The sequence below is a fragment of the Lutra lutra genome, chromosome X (assembly GCF_902655055.1).
Source record: "Lutra lutra chromosome X, mLutLut1.2, whole genome shotgun sequence".
NCBI classification, from domain to species: Eukaryota; Metazoa; Chordata; class Mammalia; order Carnivora; family Mustelidae; genus Lutra; species Lutra lutra.
Window position 1 is genome coordinate 27,890,871 of NC_062296.1, and position 24,453 is coordinate 27,915,323.

Below are 24,453 nucleotides of genomic sequence, written 5' to 3' on the forward strand. Positions count from 1 at the left end.
CCTGGGCTTGATCTCTGTTACAGCAACCGTGCTTTGTTGGAAACAAGACTAGATCAATCTTCCCTCCTTTTAATATTATAACATCTGCCCTGCAAACTCCCAGTTTAGCAATCTGCTTCCTCTGACCTCTTCCCCAGATAGATGAGTGTCCCGAGCTTGTGAGTGGATGGAGTCTGACATCATGGATCTCTGGTTTCAGTATGGGATGGGGTCCCGCCACAGCTGGCCAGCACTTCGGCCTGTCTGGGTCAGCGACCTTCCTGGGTCCCCCTGGAACAATTTAGAGCCTTCACCGCTTCCCCCAACCTCTCTGCCTGCAAGCCCTTTCTCTCTCAGCAGACATTTTTTCTTCCCAAAGCACTGAGGACATAGGGGCACCCTTAGTCGCATCCGTTCCCGACCTTCTCTCCTTCCAGTCCCGGAGGCAGAGGTAGCTCACTTCGTGCTCAAGTCTACTCCGATCCCTTCCTCAGTCAACTCCTAGATACGGAGTAGCTGTTATGGGCTAGAGTTTGCATGAGGAGCTGGGGACAGAGTGGAGAACAGAGCAGCTCATGTTTTGGGGCAGGGATCCCAGCCAAGCAAGTGAACCCGAAATGGATCAGTTAAAATAGCGTGACGTGACAGAGAATGGCGGGTGGTCGGGGGAGGACTCTGAGGAGGGACCCTCCAGCCTCCCAGACCTGAAGGATGAGAAGGAGGCAGCCAGGTAAGGATGGGAGGGGGAAGCAACCCGGATGAAGGCAACAGGGAATACGAAGGCCCCGTGGAGGGATAAGCTGAGCACGTTGGAGGAACAGAAAGAAGGCCAGGGGGACTGGATTGTACTAAGTGAGAGAACGAGTAAGCAAGAGGTAAAGTCAAAGGAATGAACTAGAGCCAGGCTGTGAACGGCCTTGCAGGCCCAAACAGGGAGTTTGGACCTTAAAGGCACAGTGGGGAAATTACTGGAGACTTTTAGGCAGAAGAGTAATATCATCTATGCTTTAAAATGATTCTAGCTGCCACACAGAAAATGGCTTGTCATTGGGAGGCCAGAATGGAAGCGGGGAGACCAATCAGACGACAGTCATAGCCTGGGCGAGCGTTGAGAGCAGTCGGACCAGGGTAGGAAAGGAGGAGTTGGAGAAAGTGAAGGGAGGTGTGTTTGGGAGGTTTTGTAAATCAGGACGAGCTGATGGATCGGACATGGGAAGTGAGGGGAAGAGGGAAATCAAGGACAATCTCTTGATCTGTGACTAGAGTAACTGGGTGAATTGAAGTGCTATTTACCGAGATGGGGAGGAACAGCATTTGGGTGGGGGGAAGCCAAACACTGTTAGGACAGACATGTTACGTTTGAAATGCCTACTGGCTATCTAAGTGGAGATGTCCAACAGGCAGTTGGCTATGTGGTCTGGAACTCAACTGGGGAGGTCTAGCTAGAGATAGAAATATTCAGGAGGTTTCGGTAGATGTCATTCAAAGCCACAAGCCAGGATGAGAGTCCCAAAGACGTAAGTGTGAATGGCAAAGAACACAGGTGCAGGACTGAACCCTGGGGCCTCCCAACGTTTAATGGTCAAGAGATGAGAAGAGACCAGCGAAGAAGACTGGATAGAAATGGCTAGTAAAGTTGAAGGGAAACAGAGGGAACTATCCTGAAAGCTAAGAGAAATGGGTGTTTTCTGTCAGCCAGGGGCCAGTTGGAGCACAGAAGCCAAACTCAGAATTGTAAACAGAAAGAACCGAACGCGAGGAAGCGGTTACTCAGGTGAGAGCTATTCCTCTCAGGAAGCGCTGGCAAGCTAAGGAGGGGATGGTGAACTAACCCAGAGACCAGCAACAGCAGGAAGCCATTCCCCTTGAGGGCTTCTAGCTGCTTCCCCTTCACAGGGGGTGAAAGCAGAAGTTGGTGTTACTCAAGTCCAGGGTCAGGGACCACCCAGCAGAAGCAGGAAGGCTGGCCCCACGGGAGCTTGGTCCACAGAGGGAGGGCCTACGGGGGGGCCACGGAAGAGATGCAGTGAGTGTTAGAGATGACACTGCGCACAGAGGGAAAGGAAGGGGAGCACCCTCGCTTCTCCCCTCCTCCTGCTCTCCAGTCTTCAGCCAGTAATGCCCATTGGCCAAACCCGCCCGGAAGTCAGAGGGGCAGGACACCCGGGATCTGTAATTGTCTGTACTACACAGCGGAGCAGAACAGGCGAAGTGGCCAGCACATGTAAGTAAGACGAGGACTTGGAAATGAGTATTGCATTCAGTGGAGGTCCTTGGTGACCTTGACAAGAGCAGTTCAGTAGAGTGGCATGAGCAAAAAAGCCAGACAGGAGTGAGTTCAAGAGAGAACGGGAGGAGAGGAATCAGAGGCCGTGAATACAGATGCCATTTTTTTTTTTTTGGAGTTTTGCTGTAAAAGGAAAACAGAAGTGTAGTATGTGGAGTGGCAAGTAAGACTGACAGTAGGTATTTTCAAGATAGACGAAGTAACAGCATATTTGGATGCTAATGAGGAAAAAGACAAGAGGGAAGTAAAAATCAATCATGCAGGAGAGATAATTACCAGAGTAATCTACCCGAGTAGACAGGAGGGGATAGGAGCCAGTGCAAAAGTGATACAATAAGACGATTTGTGGAAAATCAGCCCTAGTATCTTCATCACTCAACTTTGGAAAAACACCTTAAGAATTGTGTGCTCTAACCTCCCTCATGCAGGAACCCCCCACCGGCAGCCCCCAGACACGTATGGGTCCAGCCTTTGCTTGAGAATCTCCAGTCTTAACTACCTCCCAAAGCAGACATTTCCATTTTAAGGCAGATAAAATTGTTAGAAAAACTTTCTTTTTCAAAACAATCAGATGCAATTAAGGTCTTGTTCTGGATTGGGTTATGCTTTGGGTAAACCAGCTGTAAGGGTCATTTTGGGGTCATTTGGAAAAATATAAATATATGGTATTAGATGAGATGAAAGTTTATTAAAATGGTGAAGATTATTGGCCAAAAAAAGCAGTTTTCAGAACAGAATATGGAGTGATCTCACTTGGTTTATTATATATTTGTTCATACGTGTACACACATATACATGGGGAGGGGAAAGATCTGGAAGGATAGGCATTGAGAGCCTAACAGCAGTGATCTCTGGGTAATGAGACTGTGTCATTGAGTTCTAGCAGAACTTTATTTATTATTTTTTAAGATTTTATTTATGTATTTGTCAGAGAGAGAGAGCGCACAAGCAGGCAGAGCAGCAGGCAGAGGCAGAGAGAGAAGCAGGCTCCCCACTGAGCAAGGAGCCCAATGTGGAACTCGATCCCAGGACCCTGGGATCATGACCTGACCCGAAGGCAGTGGCTTAACCAACTGAGCCACCCAGGTGTCCCCTAGCAGAACTTTAATGAACAGATAGTTCTTAAACTATTTTAGAGAGTGAAAAAGATCATTTCCCACAATTCTTTATATGAAAATAGGATAACTGATACCAAACCTGACAATGATAGCGGGAAAAAGAAATGTTTGGACCAATCTCACCTAAAAATACACATATAAAAATCTTGAATATAGATGTTCTAAAGTTCTTTTTTTTAAGCTTTATTTATTTGACAGAGAGAACGAGCACCCGCACAAGCAGGGGGAGCAGCAGAGGGAGAAGCAGGCTCCCCGCTGAGCAGAGAGCCCAACACGGGTGAGTCTTGATCCCAGGACCCTGGGACCACCACCCAAGCCGAAGGCATATGCTTAACCAAGCATAAGCTCATGCTTAACCATGAGCGCCCCTCGATTTTCCAAAGTGTTAAATAAGATATTAACAAGTAGAATTGAGATGACATTCTAGAGGCATTTACATTAATGTCAGGAATGAGACGAGGATGTCTGCCATCATTGCTACTACTCAGTATTATGCTGGAGGTTCTACCTTACTGAATAAAATAAGAAAATTGAGAGGTATAAGTATTTTAAAGGAAGTGACAACATGATCATTGTTTTAGTTAGGTTTTTTTGGATATTAGGAACAGATACTCAAAGTTATCCTAAATAATTGGGATTTATTGTAAGGATGCATATGGGAATAAGGGACTAGGAATAGAAGAAATATTCTTAATTATGATCAAAGGTATCTACAAAAAATTATATGGCAAGTATCATACTTAAAACTTGCCTCCTGGGGTACCTGGGTGGCTCAGTGGGTTAAGCCTCTGCCTTCAGCTCAGGTCATGATCTCAGGATCCTGAGATCGAGCCCCACATCAGGCTCTCTGCTCAGCAGGGAGCCTGCTTCCTCCTCTCTCTCTGCCTGCCTCTCTGCCTACTTGTGATCTCTCTCTCTCTGTCAAACAAATAAATAAAAAAAATTAAACAAACAAACAAACAAACAAAAACTTGCCTCCTGAAATTGGAAATGAGGCAAGGATTCCCTCTGTTACTATTGTATTGGAAATCCCTAGCCAGTGCAATAAAAGAAGAAAAAGAAACAAAAAGGTCAAAGATCTAGAAAGGAAGAAATAATGCTGTCATCATTTGTAGAAAACACAACTGCATACAAAGAATATCCAAAAGAATTGAAGGATAAGCATTTGAATTGATAAATGAATTTAAATAAGTTGGTGGACATGTGCTCAATATGGAAAATAATTGTATTTGTCTATATAAGCAACAAGCATTTGGAAACTTAAATGAATATTAAGTCATTATAATAGCATAAAAATACCTATGTATTTATATGTATTATATGTAATATATATATGTGTAATATATATATATATGTATTATATACCTATGTATACCTGTGTGTGTGTGTGTGTTTGAGACAGGGGTGGGGTGGGGGGACTTGACAAAGTAATTTAAATTCTTGGGGCACCTGGGTGGCTCAGTCGGTTAAGCGTCTCCCTTCAGCTCAGATCATGATTCCAGGGTCCTGGGATCGAGCCCCACATCAGGTTCTCTGCTCAGTGGGGAGCCTGCTTCTCCCTCTGCCTCCACTGCTCCCCCTGCCTGTGTGTGCGCTCTCTCTCTCTGTCAATAAAATCTTTAAACCAAACAAACAAAACTTGTAAAAAGTTTAGAAAACAATATAGCAAAATATTTTCATTATCTTTGGGAAGTGAAAGACCTTTCCATCAAAACACAAAAAGCACTAACCATAAAAGAGGTATGCATTTGGCTACATTAAAATTAAGAGCTTCTATTCATTAAAAAAAAAAGACAAAACACTATTAAGAGAGTGTAATAGCAAACTACAGAGCAGGTGAAGATATTTCTAATACAGGAAAGTATAAAGCTCATGTCCAAAATCTCTAGAGAACTACAAATCATCTTCTAGACAATAGAGGGTTTGACTCTGGGACTCAGACACAGACATCCCACCAGGAGGGCAAGGCCACTCTCTCTGTTTGCCTCTGATGGTAGAGCCAGAGAGAGGGAGGGAGGTGGGAAGGAAGAGAGAGGGAGGGAGGTGGGAAGGTAGGACTCTGCAAGAGAGTTTGCTGTCTAAAGACCCCCACTGTGAAAGGGTTTTTTTCTCTCAGAAGGACCAGAGGGAACAGGTGGCCCCAAGCCATCATGGCCGTGGCCTCCATCGCAGTCTCTGAAAGGACGTAAGTGTAGTACTCTCTCGTACTCTCGAGGTAGAAGAATATTGTGTAAACTCTAAAGGTCAAGTCTTTTTTTTTTTTTGTAAAGAGTCTCCTGCTCTGGGTCACCTGGTTGGCTCAGTGGGTTAATAAGCCTCTGGCTTTGGCTCAGGTCGTGATCTCAGGGTCCTGGGATCGAGCCCCATGTCCCCGTGTTGGGCTTTCTGCTCAGCGGGGAGCCTGCTTCCCCCTCTCCCTCTGCCTGCCTCTCTGCCTACTCTCTCTCTGTCAAATAAAGAAATAAAATCTTAAAAAAAAGAGCCTCATGCTCTACCGACTGAGCCAGCCAGGCGCCCTGAAAGGTCAGTTTTAATCTCAGCCTGCTCCTGCCAGCTCAGCCCCAGTCTCAGCCCGAGAGGAAGGATGAGCTTCCTGGAAGCCCCTGCCTGTCCTCCCTGGTAGCTGGGGGTCGGTGGTGGAGGAGGGAGTCCAGTCATGCCTTTGGAATGGAGCTCTGGAGAGAGGGAGTTATTAATAGACTTTCCTGTGGGGCCTCCCCACCCTCCCCCAGTGAGTCCCAGCAGGGATTTGGAGGGCTTCCAAGCTGGGGAACCAGTTTGGTTCCCCTGATGGTAGGCACCACGCACAATCTCCACGACTTGTTCATTCATTCTGACCCCCAACTCCTACTACGATCCCCCTCTGCTCACTCCCCTCCAGCCACTGTGGTCTCCTCCCCGGTTCTCACGGTTTCTCATGCCAGGCCCATTCCTGCCTGAGGCCTTCACATTTGCCATTCCCCTGCCCGGAACGCTCTTCCCTCTGCTATCTGCTTCTGTCCTGGGCCTGAGAAAGGAGTCCCTGCAACGTGCCAGCTGCTTCCCTGGAGGCTGGGCCCCTCCCGCCCCTCTGAAGCACCGCCATAGCCCCCCCCCCCATGCCGATGGGGGAATGCATCCTAGCAGGCCGGGCCGTGATCATCTGTCACCCGCTAAGCGTCAGTCCCTCTACTGCAGAGACAGCATCTGGGCTGCTTACGGCTCCCTTGCCAGTCCCTGACTCAGTCCCTGATCATGCTCTCTGCAGAGCACAGTGGGGCAGAGCGTGGACTGCGGGAGTTTGAATCCCGCCCTGCCACTTACTCACGGTAGAACTTCAGGCAAGTCGCGTGACCCCCGCTGGGCTTCAGGCTCCCCATCTGTTGAGCGGAGACCCCGGTAGTCCCTCTCACCAGGCATTAGGAGCACCAAGCAGGTCCATATTTGTCAAGCGCTTAGCACGGGTGCCGGGTGTCTGGTAAGTGCCAGGCAACGAAACAAATGTCAAATACTACCCGTTGCTTCAGTGAATGGGCTGCAGGTGGGGTCATCCCCACCTGTCCTGAGCCCAAAGGGGACTCCCGCACGCCTCTGCCACAGAGCCAGCTCTCCGGGTTCTGGAATGGCTCAAATCCACTGCTCTTTCGGGAGGAGAAGCCAAACCGCAGCCCCCACGCTAGAGGCCCTCACAGCGAGGTTCCCTCTGGTTCCCCTTGTATCCTTTCTCGACTTCATTTCCACTTCTGACCTGTGGCAGGGCCTGGGGCACCCTTGGCCGCACCCGTTTTCATCAGCTCTGCCCAGGAGCTCCATTTCCCTCCCTCTCTGCTTCCATGGTCGGAGCCCAGTGCCCCGGTCTCTTCGTGGAGCGGCTCAGAGCTTTCTTCTCTTCTCTGGGCTGGGGCTGGGCAAGCCCACCAGAAATTTCACCCCCCGTGCAGCGGGAGCTGGCACAGGCATGGTTCGTCGTGGGGGGAATGGGAGGTCACGAGTGCAGGGTTACAAAGCCCCAGCATTCTGAACCTCAGCTGTGAGGGTAGCCCCAAGCCGTGGACGGCAGCTTTCCCAGAGGAAGTGAGGGGCGCAATGAGCCAAGTTGCGTCTGGGCCAAGCTTCTTCCTGGGAGTGGACTAGCCTACCGCAGAGGTTCCTAAACTGGGTCCCATGCGGTTCAGGTTGAGCTTCAGAGAGTCCCCGCACTCCTTGAAATTAAATATGTTTTGGGTACATGCAAGAGATGGGCATTTTTCTGTGAAGGGGATTCACTGATTTCACCAGAGGGGCCCGTGAAGAAAGAATGGCTAGGGGCACCTGGGTGGCTTGGTCTGTTAAGGGTCTGCCTTCGGCTCAGGTCATGATCCCAGAGTCCTGGGATCGAGTCCCACGTCAGGCTCCCTGCTCACTGGGGAGCCTCCTTCTTCCTCTCCCCGCTGCTCATGCTCTCTCTCTCTCTCGAATAAGTAAATAAAATCTTAGAGAGAGAGAGAATTGTGCCTGGGTGGCTCAGTTGGTTAAGTGTCTGCCTTTGGCTCAGGTCATGATCCCAGGGTCCTGGGATCGAATCCCACATTGGGCTCCTTGCTCAGCGGGGAGTCTGTTTCTCCCTCTCCCTCTGCCTCTTTCCCCTGCTCATTCCCTTTCTCAAATAAAAAAAAAAAACTTAAGAAAGAAAGAAAGAAAGAAAAGGAAAGAAAGAAAGGTGAGGATCTACTCAAATTGTGGGAGACATAATAGTCTACAGGAAATGCACAACCTTTCCTTCAGCTTCCCTGTGACCTTGGGCAAATCACTTTATTTATTTGCATCAATGTCCTCATCTATAAAGTGGGGATAACAGCAGTGCCTACTTTTTAGGGTTCTCAAGAGAAAAAGACAAGGCAAAACCTCTAGTAGGTGGTCTGGAACATGATATGTTATGTACTATCATTGGAGATTCAGAAGATCACCTGTGGGGTGTGTGCATGTGTGCGTGCATGTGTGGTGCATGTGTGTGTGTGTGTTGGAGATTAGGGGGTATGGGATGGAGAACAATAGTTGGCGCTCCCAGAATTCACACCTAGTGGTCTGGCAGGCTGGCGGCAAGAGCTAGAAGATGGTGTCTGCTAGGAGGGATCTGCCCCTAGAAGCTCTAGGTAGCCCCATCTCTCCCCTAAGGCCAGGCTTTTGGCAGCAGGACCGACTCCCCTTGTACCTAGAATGATTTTAGGGCCCACCAATGTGATCCCTCCTAAACAGCTCCCCTCCCAGGCTGCCACTCTCTGTGTCCTAACATTTCTGCAATCAGAGTCACTCATCGCAGGAGCATGCTCGGCGGCAAACCTGTGTGGGGATGTAGGGTGAGGCCCCATCACCAAGGCTGACTTTGTTTGTGAATTGGCGATTGCATTTTGTCCTAGGAACCATACGGCTGCAGCCGGTTTGGAAAGTGGTTGCTACTCACTCAGAGCTGCTCAGGGGTGGCAAGCTGTCTTCCTGAGTGAGACACAGTTGGCAGCCTGACCCTCGCTGTAAGCCAAGGGGGCTCTCGTTCTGCCCCCGCTCCATGCGGGGACCCTTTCTTCTCAGAAGAGCCTGGCACTGTTTCTGAATGGTCACCTGTGTCATTCCTGTGTGCATTTAGAAAGCCCATGTAATTAGGTGGCATACTTCTCTTTTGTCACTCTAGTACCGGATAAGCCCCCTGGTTCCGTGTCGGGTCAGCACCGCACCACCGCTGTGGGTTTTCCTTTGTAGCTCTCTAATTAGTTTTCCTTTGTCATTTTCTACATATCGTATTTGCCTCCTAATTAGGTTTAATGCTGACACCTGTAATTTTCATTCATCTGCTCAGAGACAAGTGTTTATTCATTGTCCTCTCAGAAATAGTTTTCTGAGTGGTTTTTTTGTAACCTGCAATATCCACATAGTTTTATTTGCCTATTAGCTAGATCGTTGGCATTAATGTAAGTAACGATTGTCATAACAAAAATAATGGTTAGCTACCAAAATTCTGGGATCTGTGTTTAGGAAGTAGTGTAGGTAGGCTGGTTCAGTGAGAAGGGCATCTGACTTTTGATCTTGGAGACTATCCGTTCGAGGGGCACGTTGGATGTAGATTAAGACATAAAAAATAAATAACCCTTTTTAAGAAAGGAAGTAGTTGAGGTAGGGGCACCTGGGTGGCTCAGTCAGTTAAAGCATCTGCCTTTGGCTCAGGTCATGATCCTAGGATCCTGGGATTGAGTCCTGCATCGGGCTCCCTGCTCAGCGGGGAGCCTGCTTCTCCCTCTGTCTGCCACTTCCTCTGCTTGGGCTCTCTCTCTCTCTCTCTTACTCTATCTCAGATAAATATAAAATACTTTTTAAAAAAAGGTAGTAGTTGAGGTAAAATGTTCAGGAATTTAGGAACCCAGTTCTCTAAATAATATACACGTTTCCTGGTACAAACCAACCCAAGGGAGAGAGGATGGAGCCACGTGGTCAAGGATGAGGGTCCTTGAAATCTGAAAACTATTTGGGCCTGCCTAAATGATTCGTCCTATAGTTTTAACTAAGACCCCAACACCACTTGGCAATCCTGTCGCATGTCCCCTATCAGCTCCTCTACACTGTCACCTGCTGGCCCACAGATTCAACTCAAATGCAACAGCGCCCCCTTCCTCTCTGTCGTGGGCACTGGATGTGCTTCCGGGACCCCCTCGAGGCCCGAAGGACCCAGTGGTGGCTGTGGCTCAGGGTGCTCAGCCCTTAGACCCCTTTGGGGATTATCTCAGCTGAAGAAAGCTTCTCTGCCCGAGGGCAGGCCCCCTTCCCAGGGCAGCCTGTTCTCCATGAAGGACTGATAGGAGGTATAAAGGCCCAGGCCACCCCCCCACCCCGTCCCAACTCCTAGCTTCTGAGCTTCCCATGGGGCTGCCTGAGGCTTTGTGGAACCCAAGTTGCAGCCCAGCATCTCCTTCCTCCCATCCTGCTCTCATTCCTTCCCTTCCATGGGTGGTAGAAGTGCTCCCAAGATCACTCCCTAGTAAACCTATTGATCTTGATCCCAGAATTGGCTTCTCGGGGCCAATGAGCCTGGGTGGCTCATCGGCTAAGTGTCTGCCTTCAGCTCAGGTCAGGATCTCAGGGTCCTGGGATTCAGCTCCGTGTCAGGCTCCCTGCTCACCAGGGAGCCTGCTTCTCCCTCTCCCTCTGTAACTGCCCCTGCCTGTTCTCTCTCTTCCTCCCTCTCTTAAATAAAAAAAAAAATGAAATCTTAAATAAAAAGAATTGGCTTCTCAGCAAACCCGACCTGCCACACTCTCTTCTCCTGCCCCCACGCCCCCCTCCTGCCCAAGGCTGAGACCCTCCTCCCCAATCTGGTGTGCTGGGGTCCAGTTCCCCTCCCCACCCCTCGGGCCTTGCCCCATCACTCATTTCCTTTCTCTTTCCCGAAGCTTCAACCTCCCCAACCCCCCTTCCATCTCTTCCCTTCAGCATGGAAATCTGAACAACTATCTTCAACAAAAACCTCCTTTGACACAGAGCCAGCCTATCCATGATGGCACTCGCCTCCACCCCTGCCCCGTCCTCGTCCTTGCTGTGTTCCAGTCTCAGTGAATGGGACCACCGTGTACCCAGTGACTCGAGCCAGAAACTGGCACCACCTCTCTGATCTGGCTACCACCTGCCTGGCTTCCCTACCGCCTCCCCTCACCCTCTGCCCCGTCTAGTGCTTTTTATTCTCGCACAACTGGACAACTTGGAGTGCTTTGAACATGCTTCCTTCTCCCATGTCTCAATGCCTCCTTTGTCCTTTGTGCATGTCCTTCTCTCTGGAAAGCTGCCTCCTTACTCCCTGGCTCCTCTTTCCCCCCCATCTTGCCCACCCCCCACCCCGTCTATGCTGCAAGTGTCCTTGCAAACTTCAGGCGCTCTGAGCCTGTCTCCAGCCCTCAAATTTTCCCCTCTTCTTTACAGACATCCATTAGACTAGGGCACCTTCTTCACTGCCTCTCTTTCCAGGTCTTTCTTTCCACCGGACTGAGTGCCTTGAAGCCAAGAGTTGCATCCTGTAGTCCCAGAACCAGGCATGGGGGTTGGCCATTGGTCGCTACTTATTAAGGGCTTTGGGGATGGATGAGTCAATGAGGCACGAGGGGGTAGCAGGAGGAGAAAAGAGAACAAGAAGCTTGGGAGAAGACAGAAGGCAGATGCCCCCCTCTCCTGATTTTGCCTGCCCCGAGGTTTGTGGCTGGCTGTGACGGCCTCACCTTCCTGCATTAGGGAAGGAGCGAGAACAAGCCCGCCACGCTGTGGCCACAGCCAGGCCGGGAAGAGCCTTGCCCAAGTTGCTCGGCGACCACTCCCACGCGTGTCTGGGCGAGCAGGGCCTCCCACCCCAGCCCTCTGCTGGCTGACCGACAGGAAGGAGGGGAAAGAGACTGTCAGCAAGGCTCACCACTACTTTTGGCCACCGCTTTTGTCTATAGCATCTTGGACAGCTCAGATGCTGCCCAAGGACTCCAAGAATGCAGCGCTGTCCGCGCCCTTGGCCTTGGGGGCTAGCTGGGCTGAGCCTGGGGCAGTTCTGGTCCACAGAAACCTCTTCCTTTCTATCCCAGTGTGCTTGCCAGATATTTTCTGTGTGTGCTGTGACATGAAAAAGGTTGATTAATATCACCAAATTATCTCTAATCACTCCGGCCAGGCACCAAGAATTTTTTGAGTGTCCACGGGGGGCCTTGGCGTCTCGAATTTACCCATACACCCCCCCCCCAGTTGAAGCTTTTTCTCGAGTCTTAAAATATGGTAGGAATCTTTTTTTTTTTTAATCCCCATTTTACAGGGAAAGAAACCAAGGCGCTGGGAGGTCTAGAGACCTAGCTGTTACAGCACTGTCAGAGCCTAGTGACACCTGGTAAGTCTGGCGAACCGGCTTCTAAAGAACAGGAAGGGGGCACCTGGGTGGCTCAGTGGGTTAAAGCCTCTGCCTTTGGCTCAGGTCATGATCCCAGGGTCCTGGGATCGAGCCCCGAGTTGGGCTCTCTGCTCAGCGGGGAGCCTGCTTTCTCTCTCTCTGCCTGCCTCTCTGCCTACTTGTTATCTCTGCCTGTCAAATAAATAAATAAAATCTTAAAAAAAAAAAAAAGAACAGGAAGATGAGCTAGCTCAGCTTCTGGAGGTGGCCCTCCCAATGGAAGGTGGGCCCCCCTCCCAGATCCCCGACCTGGTTCCCGCTGTGGAGCAGTGGCCTGGAGGAAAATACTTCTACCACCAGAGCTTCTAGGAAGTGCCTCTTCCCCTGATGTACCAGGGGTTGGGACTGGCCAATGGTGCGCCTGTCCCGGGAAGGTTCAGGAAGTTCCCAGGGGCAGCGCCTTATTATCCAGCCAGTCCTCTGGATAAGACAAACCATTTGTGGTGGGCAGAGCCTGTAGACCGGGCGACTGGCACAGGTGTCCCCTGCCCAAAGGGCTGCAGCCGCCTCCATAGGAATAACTGGAACCAAAAATATCACAGGGCTGTGTCTGCTAGGCAGAACCCTCTCGAGGAGGGAGTGGGGGGAGGAAGAGGTTTGAAGAACCGCAGTTGCAAATCATCTCAGAGATTCAGCGTCAGATAGACCTGGGTTTGAATCCTGACCCTGCCTCTTATTAACCATGACCTTGGGCAAGTTACTTAACTCCCTATGTCTCAGGCTCCTAAATGGTACAACAAGGATTTAAAGCACCTGCCCTTCAGGGTTATCCTGAGGACTTCTTCATGTATTCATTTGACAAACAGTGGAGAGGCTAACCTAGACTAGCTACCAGGTTCAGGCGATATGACTACGCTTGGATTCCATGCCTGGCACACAGCAAGTGTCGACTCCTGGCAACATTTCTTTGAAGGTCAGGCTGTGAATTTGGACTCAAATGAGCAGGCAGTTGGAGGCATTCTGAACAGAAGAGAAGCAGGAGGAAAACACCACTGGGGAAGGCTCCACTCCTACCTGCTGTGTGACGGCAGGAGGGAAAAATGCCAGCCTTACCCTTTCCACAGCATCAGCACATAGGAGCAGAGCAAGGGGCCTGGGGCTCACACTCCCTGGGAGTTGAGCTCACAGTGCTGCTGGGGACAGGAAGTGGCAAGAGGGGGGCGGAGCCGAGAAGAAACTTCCTGTCTGTTTTCTGGAAGCCTCTGGCGTCATTTTGCTGATCACCTTGCCTGCCTTTGGGTGGTGGTTTCAGGATGTGGGGAGAAGGTATGGGCATGCCTGTGCGGCTGCAGGGACTTGAGCCAGAGCATTTGAAGGACATGAGAACACAAGAGTGGCATATTCCTCTGACTTGGACAAGGACATCATGGGATGCAAAGACCCAAATGCCCTTGAGTAAACCCTCAGCCATGAATTTATCCAAGCCTTTTGGATGTTATAATGTTATATTTTTCTGTCTGCCTCAGCAACTGGAATGTTTTCTGCGCACTTTTGCTTCCTCCTACAGAGGAGTTCTTTTCTGAAAAACATACCTCTCCCCAGTGTCAAGCGATGCCATCTTCTGGTGCACTGGAATTGCCCCCCCCCCCACCAGATTGCAGGTGTATGTACCAGTAGCAGCCCTCAAAGCCAGCAAAGCTGGTGAAGGAGATCTAGAGTAGCCCCTCAAGATCGTTTTCTACATTAGCCGACTGAGGATCAGAGAGGTAAAGTGACTAGAGAAAGGTCTCATAGCCATTAAGTGGTAAGTAGAACTAGAAATTTCCATAGGTTTCTAGTGCCAGAGACTGGTCTATGTTTGTCTTTTCCCTGAGCCAAATGGCTTCCCATCTGAGATGTGCTTTTGTGGACTTCCCTCATTGCCCCTACTCTCCCTCCCTTCACTAATTTCCTTTCATTCTGTCCATACCGGTACAGTTGATAGCTAGACCAAAGTGGCTTGTCAGATGGTGGAGGCACCTGCTGCGGAGCCAGAATCCAGAAAGCAAAGCAGTGGACCTTCCTGTCAGGCGCCTACATGACATTCGAGAGCTGGAGTCCTTTCGGGGCAGGACTGACAGTGAAGCAAGGAACCTGTGGAGAGGGGAATTTCTAGGCTAAGGACTACAGGTCTAGATTTCCAGTCAGGGCCATTTCTGGGTAATACTGTGAGGAAGTTAGATCAAAGTGAGTTGGTACAGAAGAACCATTCATTTTTTTTTAAGATTTTTTTTTTAAGTAATCTCTACACCCAGCGTGGGGCTCGAACTCACAACCCTGAGCTCAAGAGTCACACACTCTATGGCCTGAGCCAGTCAGGTGCCCCAGATTCTTTTTTTTTTTTTTTTCAAGAAGACGTGACTGAGCGCTTTCTCCAAGCCAGGCACTGGGCGGGTGCCCAGGCCATCACTGTGAACGAGAAGGGCAAAGTCCCTACCTACATTCGTAGACCTGATAGCCTTGTGAGATCCAAAAAAGGTTTCTATTTGCGGGGTTTAAACACAAACACACACACACACACACACACACACATGATTTTTAGTCACGTGTCCATCCTCTACCAGATTGGTTAGGGTTGGAGAACCTCTCAGACCTTTGAAACTTGTGTTTCTGGTGCCAAAATAGTTCTGAACCTTGGGCTTAACCAATGGAGTGTTGGTAAATGTTTAATGATCAGCTCTCTGCAGGGAAGCGCGTGCATGTATCTATATACATAAGTTAATTCTAAAGTTTACCAGTATAAAGTATGTATGCCCCACAAATTACACATAATAATAAGATGCATACAATATTATTAATAAAGTATTAATAATTAATAACTTAATAAATGTATTCAATGAGTTTATTATCAACACATTATTATTATTATTATATTGTTGGTATTAATTGATAATTTTAATATTAATTGTTTATCAGTAGCTAACCCATTCTCACCGGATGCTTTTGTGGATTTTTGCCAGACTCTTGTATCGGTAACCAACTCGTGGCCACCATTGCTAAACGAATGTAGTTCTGCCACGAACGTGAGTTGAGCTTTTCATTTACATGTGAAACAGCAAAGACACGTGTCTGAAGTTCATGCATTCCTCAGAGATGTGAGTGACTTCTTTCTTGAATGCAGTCATGGTTTTCCGACCCCGGAAGGTCACTGCCTCATCATTTGCTCTTATTCACGATGTCGATAGCTACTGACAGGGCACACAGCTGGGTTTAAGCGGCATTACTAACATTTCCCCCCTCACTTTCTTAGGTCTAGAAAATCAACAAAAAGAATAAAGCAAAGCCTGATTAAGAGTATCGACTGATCTCTGAGTCATAAGCACTCAGCGTGTCATCCAATAATTCAGCCACACGAATGCGGGACATAATCACCTAAGGGCACAGATCGCCGGAAGACAGAGTAAAATGATGAGGAAGTGATGAGTTTGGGGGTATTTCTTACCTAATTTTTATTTTTATTTTTTATCTTTTTAAAGATTTTATTTATTTATTTGACAGACAGAGATCACAAACAGGCAGAGAGGCAGGGGGAAAGAGAGGAGGAAGCAGGCTCCCTGCAGAGCAGAGAGCCCGATGTGGGGCTCGATCCCAGGACCCTGAGATCATGACCTGAGCCGAAGACAGAGGCTTTAACCCACTGAGCCACCCAGGCACCCCCACTTACCTAATTTTTAATAGAATTTATTTCAGTGTAACTTGCAACAACGAGCTCACGTTTGTGACAATGTAGCACGTGGCTCTCAACGGAGCACACTCTTGGGCCTGACTATCTTCCCAGGTCCTGAATGACCTTCACCCCCACCCCCATGCCCCTTTGCCATTGATTCAGGACCTCCCAGCCCATGGCTGTGGATGAGGAGTTCCCAGATGCCAGAGCTCACCCTAGTTGCCACCTTGAATGAGGGCCCTGGGGACAGAGTGACACCAGAGGCTTTTCCATGGCTGGGTGGCCTCTTTCTGCCTGAAGAAAAAAAAAAGCGGAGGTGGAAGAGAGCCAGGGACACTGGTGGTGACTCTGGAAGGCACATCTGGCAAACGCTCAAGACTAAGGGGAGAGGGAGGATGAGGGGGTGAGGGCAGGAGAGAGCTCGGGCTCAGCCCTCTGTCCACTTGGCTCCACTCCTGGGCTATAATTTCCCATTGAAAGCTTTCCAGAAAGGCTGGTGACCCTGGAGACTGTAAGTAAGTTGTGGGGGGAGGCAAACCCTTCCCTCCTGCCTCTAGGATGTTAGCCAGAGCCCTGAAATCTACCCCGGAGGGCAGTCGGATGTATGTTCTTGGAGTCTATATTTTGGGCCCATTTCCTTTTTCAGCAGGAGAGGGTGGCCGTGACTTTGGGTCTTCCGTTGGGCCTCTTGCTGATTCGGAATCTGACTCTGTCTGGTGGGAAGTCTGCCCGGCATTCTGGGCCATCCTCTGCGTGTGGGTCACAGACCAGCCCCGTTTCCTTCCAGGCCGCATGCCCTTGTCTCTGCTCTCCAGGTCACCAGCAGGGAATCTAGCAGGTCTGCTCAGAGGCGGTCGGGGCATGCTGAGCTGCAAGGCTCAGATGCCAGGGCATGACTGAGCGTTCTGTGTGTGCACCTTGGTGGGCGGCTCTCCAAGGGCCCAGGTCCCCAGTCCCGCCCCTGCCCGCACTTCATACAAAGACCAGCCCTCAGTGACCCAGTGCATCACTGATAACAGGCCTGGCAGACAGTCAAGATTTCTTCCTGGTGAAACAGAATCACAGTGTGGAGCCCGGAGTCCAAGTACTCGTTTTGGAATCTTGTCCAAGGAGTGTCCTTTATTATTGCTAACAGTTGGGGGACGGGAGAAGGGCAAACTCCCCAATCCCTGCCCCACCCCATCCCCAGGCACACACCAAAATTTACCAGTTAGCTATTCGGTAATCAGGAAGTCTGGATGCCAACTGTTTTCCTTCCAACCTAAACGGAAAGTCACCTTCACCCCTCAGCCCTCCCTGTGTGCCGCCCCACCCTGCGCCTCCCCTCCCTGGGCTGCTGGCCCAGGTGCTGATGGGGGATTGGCTGCTCCTGGCCTCAAGCCTGACAACATCCCCTGCAGCTGGGAGGCTGGGGCCCTCCTCCCCATATGACGGAGGATGGGAAGTGACCAGGGTGAGGAAGCAGACAGTAAGGGTTCAGTACCCTCAGAAGCACGAGGGGTCCCAGGGGACAGATGTACCAGCGGTCCACTCCCTGCCAAGCCCCCACGCTCCACCCAACCAACATCCCTTCTCTCAACATGTCCTGGGCTGAAGGACCCTCAGAGTGTAGCAGGTTGGAAGTTCTGGTTGTGTGTGTGTGTGTGTGTTAAAATATTAAAACTGTTTCCAGACCAGACTTTGCCCTCACTCCACGTGTCACTTGGATGTCCCATAAGCAACTGCAATTTCCATACCCTATGCTTTTCGTCCTCCCCTTCCTCTTCGAACCCACAGTTGGTCCTGCCCCATGACCCCTTTCTCAAGAAATTGCGCTGCCACTCACCTCCGTGGCCAACTGGGAAACCTGGACACTCCCTCACCCCCGTCCCCCCAACTTCCCTTGGCCAGCAAGTCAAGCCTGTTCTCTCCCGCACACTTGGGCCTCATCCAGCTGACCCTGCATGCTCTGCCAAGACTTTAGGTCAGGTCACCAACTTCTCCAAGCACGGTGACAACCTTTTGATGTGCTTTTTTGCCTCCAGCCCTCCCGTCATCCCTGATCCAACACCCACACCATCCCTAGCCTGATCCCTAAAGCAGCCCCCACTGATATGCCCAAAGCAGCGGGGAAGAGGGCGCAAACACACATTTTTCTCCAACTCGTAGGTGCCCAAAGTGCCCCTTATTTCGGTAAGTTCTGGGGACCTGGCTGACATATTAGCTAGTTTACTCTGGGGCAGAACCCAGCTTCTCTGACTTTTCCTACCGGCATCGAATTTTCCTGGGCAGAAAGGAAGGCATGTGAAATGAAAAGTAAGTTTTGACACCAATGAGGAAGGCAGGGGAAGGCCCCAGAGTAGGGTAAGGTGCAGGTCCGCAGGGCTAGGGCCATTCCCAGGATGGGAGAAAAGCGGCTTCCAGGGAAGGGCTGGGCTGGGTCCTGAAGGAACCATCTAAGATTTTTATTTGTTTATTTCACAGACAGATCACAAGTAGGCTGAGAGGCAGGCAGAGAGAGAGAGGAGGAGGAGGCAGGCTCCCTGCTGAGCAGAGAGCCCGATGCGGGACTCGATCCCAGGACTCTGGGATCACGACCTGAGCCGAAGGCAGAGGCTCTAACCACGGAACCACCCAGGCGCCCTGAAGGAACCATCTAGAAGAAAGTGTGCGAGGAGGAAGGCATTGCCTTGGGAAAGGGAGGGTCAGAACCGCCAGCTCCTGCACTGACTGGGTGGAAACTTCCCTCCGAGGGTCTCTCCAGGGTGATGCCATCTAAGACTTCCCAGGAGGTGGTCCAGGCTTCCTTCCGGAAGGGAGGCGGAAGTCAGGGAGAGGGAGTTGGGGGTGGGGCTGTAAATGGGTGGTGGCTCTTCCTCTGAGACCAGCCCCTTTCCCTGAACTCATTGGGAATTCACCTTTTACCTCTCTCAACCCTACAGCCCTGTAACACCCGCCCTGGGGGAGGTGACGAGGCTTCCAAATCTGTAAACTGCCCAAAGCTACAAAGTACAAAACAAAACATGAGTCAACATGGCGGTGCAAGGTCTTTTTTGTCCGACAGATACTGGTTGTGTAGACCTCATTGTCCTCAGGATTAAAGTCCAGATTCCAATCATAATTTGCAAGTCTCTTCAAGATCTGGCCACTGCTAAGAGAGGACATGTCGGTCAGAGGGTACAGACTTGCAGTTATGAGTAAGTTCTACAGATCTAGCATGCAGCGTGGCATTAATAGTTCATCAGACTGTATTAGATACTAGAAAGTTACTAGGAAATTTACCAGGAAATGTAACTAGCAAGTTGCACTCTGACGTCATTATTTCGCAATATATAAATGCGGCGAACCATCACGTTGTACATCTTAAACTTACACAGTATAACCTGTGAAATACAGCTCAGTACAGCTGCGAAAACAAAGATCTGGCTGCTGTTTTTGCCTCTCTGTGCTCCCCTAGCCCCCGTTCCTTTGTACCTGACACCTGGACATCATTTGTTAAACTTTTACTTAGAATTTCCAATTTAGAAACCATCGGAAAAACAAAAATAGCCCAAGGAACACTTGTAGAACCTTTACTCAGATAAGCCTATTGTTAACATTATGCCATTGCCTTTATCATTTGATTTTCTCTCCACACGCCCGCGCACACACGTTCTGTATATACATTATACATACACATGTGCATATACTCATGTTGTATGTCTACATCCTGTATGTCACTTTATACTCTCACATGAACACTTTTTCTGAGCCATGCCAGGGTGGGTTGTATATATGACGATTCTTCACTCCTCCTCTTCCGTGTAGGTGAATTTCCTAAGCAGTGAATTCCCTAAGCAGAGAGACATAGTCTTCCATAACCATCGTATGACTTTCAGTTTCATATGTGCGACAGTGTTACAATGCTTTTTTTTTTTTTTTAAGAGAGGGAGAGAGAGGAGCGCCTGGGTGGCTCAGTCGCTAAATGTCTGCCTTCGGCTCAGGTCATGATATCAAGGTCCTGGGATTGAGCCCCGAATCACGCTCTCTGCTCAGTGGGGTGCCTGCTTCTCCTTCCCCTATTCCCCCTGTCCCTCTCTCTTAAAATAGATAAAACCTTAAAAAAAAAAAGAGGGAAAGAGAATGCTTGGAGGGGAGAGGCAGAAGGGGAGGGAGAGGAAAGGGGAAGGAGGGGGAAGGGAGAAGCAGACTCCCCGCTGAGCATGGAGCTCTTGATCTCACAACCCTGAGATCATGACCTGCGCCAGAACCAAAAGTCAGAGCGCAACTGGCTGAGCCAGCCTCGCCACCCTACTGTCACAATACTTTAATCTACTGTCCGTATTGCAGCTTTGTCAGGTGACCCACTGATGCCCTTTAGAACATTTCTTCCCTTCCAGTATAGGAGCTGCTCAGGATCGGGTATCGCCTGGAGTTGTTCTTTCTGTTCAGCTCGTGTTGATCTGGAACACCCCACGGCATCTTTGGGTCTCTTCTGACCTTGCTGTTTTTGGACAGATCACTTCCCCCTCCTGCCAATTTAAATATTCGCGTTTTTCTTTCCTGCCAAAATTTCTCTCGGCAGAATGCACCTCATGCTGTGCTTGCCTGGGGTTTCCTCATGATCAGATTGCTGCTGGCAATCTCTGCTGGCACACGGTGTAGGTAATAGGGTGTCCGATCTGGGGGCGCTTAGCCTAGATCTGTCTCTCCTTGGTGATGCTAATTTTGATCACCAGTTCAAGGTGGCCTGGGGAGTCTCCACCCTATAGCTACTTTTTTCCTCCCTTGCATATAATAAACAGTCTGTGGGGAGACACTGTAAGACCATCAAATATCCTGCTTCTCATTAAAGTCTCCACTGGGGGGCGCCTCGGGGGCTCAGTCAGTTAAGTATGGGACTCGTGATTTCGGCTCAGATCCTGATCTCAGGGTGGTGAGATGAAGCCCGCGCGTGGCTCTGCGCTGGTCATAGGACCTTAAAGTTCTCTCTCTCCCTCTGCCCCTACTCCTACCCCTGCTAATTAAATGAATGAATGAATGTATGAAACCTCCACTGGGTTTAGCATGCATAGTCCGATCCAGTCCTTACAATGATAGCTGCAAAATGACGAGTTTCCAGGGCGGCTTGGGTGGCTCAGCTGGTTGAATGTCTGACACTCTAGATTTTGATCTCAGGTCGTGATCTCAGGGTCCTGGGATTGATCCCCATGTTGAGCTCTGCGCTCAGAGTGGAGTCTGCTTGAGATTCTCTCTCGCCCTCTGCCCCTGCCCCTCCCCTGCTCTCGTGTGTGCATGCTCTCGAAATAAAGTCTTCTAAAAAAATGACAAGTCTCCTACTCCCACACTCCCTCCATCCACAGTCACCAGTTGGTCCTTGTGCTCTAGCCATTGTGAGCCACTACCCGTTTGCCACACCTGCCAAGTACTCTCGGCTGACTCTTATTCGTTCCTCAGCCTGGGCTGCCACAAATGATGCCCAACTCCAGGGGCTCCAGGGGGGCGCCGCCATTCACACTGCAGCCATGCCAAGTGGCAGCTGTGGGTCTTGGTTTAGATGAAACTTCCTCCTGGAAGCTTTCCCAGTCCCCAAGTGCTGGTCAGACAGCCATGCTTTTTCCTCCCAAAGATCTGCCTACAGACCCTCATCACACTATATTATACTTGTCTTTTTGCTTCTTTGCCTCCCTTATTGGGCTATACACTCCTTAAGGGTATGACTTTTTCTCTCTTGTTCTCTGCTGTGCCCTGCCCAGAATATGTATTCAGCAAATGTCAGATCAGTGAATGAGTTTGGTCTCATGTTATAGTTAGTTAACTACATGTATCCATATAGCTGCCCTCTCTGGTAGAGAACAAAGTCCTTAAGGACAAGAACGACACTTAAGGGCGCCTGGGTGGCTCAGTGGGTTAAGCATCTGCCTTCAGCTCAGGTCATGGTCCCAGGGTCCTGGGATCGAGTCCCAGAGTGGGCTTCTCCCTCTACTTGCTGCTTCCCCTGCTTGTGCTCGGTCTCTCTCTCTCTCTCTCTCTGGAAAATAAATAAAATCTTCAAAAAAAAAAAAAAAAACAACCAAAACCCACACTTAATTCATTTCTGTATCCTCTTCCCCTCCCCTCAGTACTTGGCACAGGGCCTGGTTCCTAGCAGGCACTCAACAAAGTTTCGCTGAATGAGTCCGGAAGTGTATTGCTTGGTAAGGATAAGCTCCTTGCCCTCACCTTTCCGCAGAACTGCACTAAACTTTGTTTAGGTGACACCTGGGAACCAGGCAGTATGCCCTTCGAACCCCTGCTGTCCTGGCACAGGTGGGCTCGGCCCTGCCTGAACACAGGCAGTGCAGGTGTATGTGGTCAGGGCCATGAGGGTTCCCATTACGGAGGGATGTCAAAACCTGAGTGAGTCTCCAAGGGTGACTGAAGGCTCACTGGGACCCATCCTTGAGGCTCTGAAGTTCTCCTAGATGACAGTCCCTGGCTCCTCCCATGGAACTTTCTAGGAGCCCCTGCAGAGTGGACTCTGGAAGGCTTTCTGGGGCTAGGGCACTTGGTAAGCTCACTGCTTGGGTCGGCATAAAACAGAAACAGGAGACCCAGCCCTTTGAAAAGCACAAGGCACCTCTGTTGTCTGGAGCCCAGCCTGCCAATCAGGCAGAATGAACTCCGATGCCCACCGAGCCCTGGACCTGGATTCCTGGCTGGTGTCTCGCTCCGCAGCCCTGCAGGGCAGAGGCCCGTTGCCATGGCAGCACAAGCGCCTTTGGGGAGGCTAAGCGCTTAGCCCAGCTCCTGGAAGGCCCTGGCTGGGGAAGCTCCGAGGAGGGCTCTTCTCAGCCCCCTAGCGATGGAGTGGGGCCCCAAGGGCAGCCCCAGGCAAAGGCCGGTGTCATAGGACTTTAGCTAGCACAGTCCTGCCTTTATACAGACTTTTTGTCTAAATAGAGGCTATTCTCCAGGCTTCCCTCTGTGTCAGAGATGCACCAAACACCCCAGAACGTTCAGCTTTTTCCCATACACCAATGAGCCCCAGATCCATCAGGGGCAGCCTTGAAACTTACAGGCAGGGACTAGGGGAACTGGATCTAACATAGGAACCACTAACAGGAGCATTTTCGTTTTTATTTCTAAAGCACGTGTACAGGGGGCGTCTGGGTGGCTCAATGGGTTAAGCCTCTGCCTTCGGCTCTGGTCGTGATCTCTGGGATCACGTGATCCTGGGATTGATCCCCGAGTCGGGCTCTCTGCTCAGGGGGGAGCCTGATCACCCCCCCCCCCGCCTGCCTCTCTGCCTACTTGTGATCTCTCTCTCTCTGTGTCAAATAAATAAATAAAATCTTAAAAAAGTAAAAAATATAAGCACGTGTATAGCATCGACCATAGGTCAGGCACTGTTTTAAATGCTTTGCGATCTGTTAATTCATTAGTTCTCATAACCACCCTTTAAAGTAGGTCCAGTCATCATCCCCATTTGATCGTTGAAGAAACTGAGGCACAGAGAGGTTAAATAACTTGCTTAAGGTCACACAGCTGATAAATGGCAGAGTGACTCCAGCCCAGGCAGTGACCCCAGACTCCGTTCTCTTTACTCTTCTGTCCTGCTGCCTCCCTGGGCTTATCATCCTTGGAAGCACAGAGCAGGACAGGGAGTGACCTTTCCCTTTCCCCTTTTCCTTTCTTCTGTAGGCCCTTTTATATGGATGAGGTACATGGGTCCAGCTTGTTCCCCAGTCACATCAGAGACAGAGAGAGGGAGAAAGAAAATGAGGACATTGGATGCTCAGATGCTTCTGGAAAAGTCAGCTCTGGCGGGGGCTGAGGCATACCTCCAGGGTTCGGAAACTCCTGCAGTTTATTTTCCGAGCCTAGATTCTGGGCTGAGTGTGCCGAGAGTCTCTCCAAAGATGAACACGGCATCAAAATCCTTGTAACTCAGGGGACGCCTGGGTGGCTCAGTTGGTTAAGCGGCTGCCTTCGGCTCAGGTCATGATCCCAGCGTCCTGGGATCGAGTCCCACATCGGGCTCCTTGCTTGGCGGGGAGCCTGCTTCTCCCTCTGCCTCTGCCTGCCATTCTGTCTGCCTGTGCTCGCTCGCTCTCCTCTCTCTCTGACAAATAAATAAAATCTTTAAAAAAAAAATCCTTGTAACTCAGCCTCAGGCAAAAACCACCACCGAAAAGCGGCCCCAGCTAAGCTTTGGCTTGTCACCGAGCAGAAATGGGAAGAAGAGGAGTACATTGGGGTAGATGACAAGTTGTTTACAGTGAGCAAGGCCGTAGTGGCCTCGTAAGTCTCAGTCCTGAGCAAGTACAGCCAGAACAGCAAGCCTGGACAGGTAATGCGCTGCTGTTCCCGTGGAAATAGTAACGGGGACAGTGCCCGCACCCAGGGCTGGGATGAGGGCAACATGTTTTTGTTTTTGTTTTGTTTTAGATTTATTTACTTATTAGACAGAGATCACAAGTAAGCAGAGAGGTAGCAGAGAGACGGGGGGGGGGGGGGCGGGGGAAGCAGGCTCCCTGCTGAGCAGGGAGCCCGATACAGGCCTCGA

General features: G+C 50.2%; 1 long non-coding RNA gene across 1 annotated transcript in view; it reads left to right on the forward strand.

Annotated features, from left to right (window-relative positions):
* Positions 1-1,196: 1,196 nt before the first annotated feature.
* LOC125091972 (uncharacterized) overlaps positions 1,197-24,453 on the forward strand; it is a 28,562-nt gene continuing 5,305 nt past the window's right edge. The window contains exons 1-2 of the long non-coding RNA XR_007124802.1: positions 1,197-2,203; positions 12,170-12,241. This is a non-coding gene — a long non-coding RNA (uncharacterized LOC125091972). The remainder of the gene's footprint in view (positions 2,204-12,169; positions 12,242-24,453) is intronic.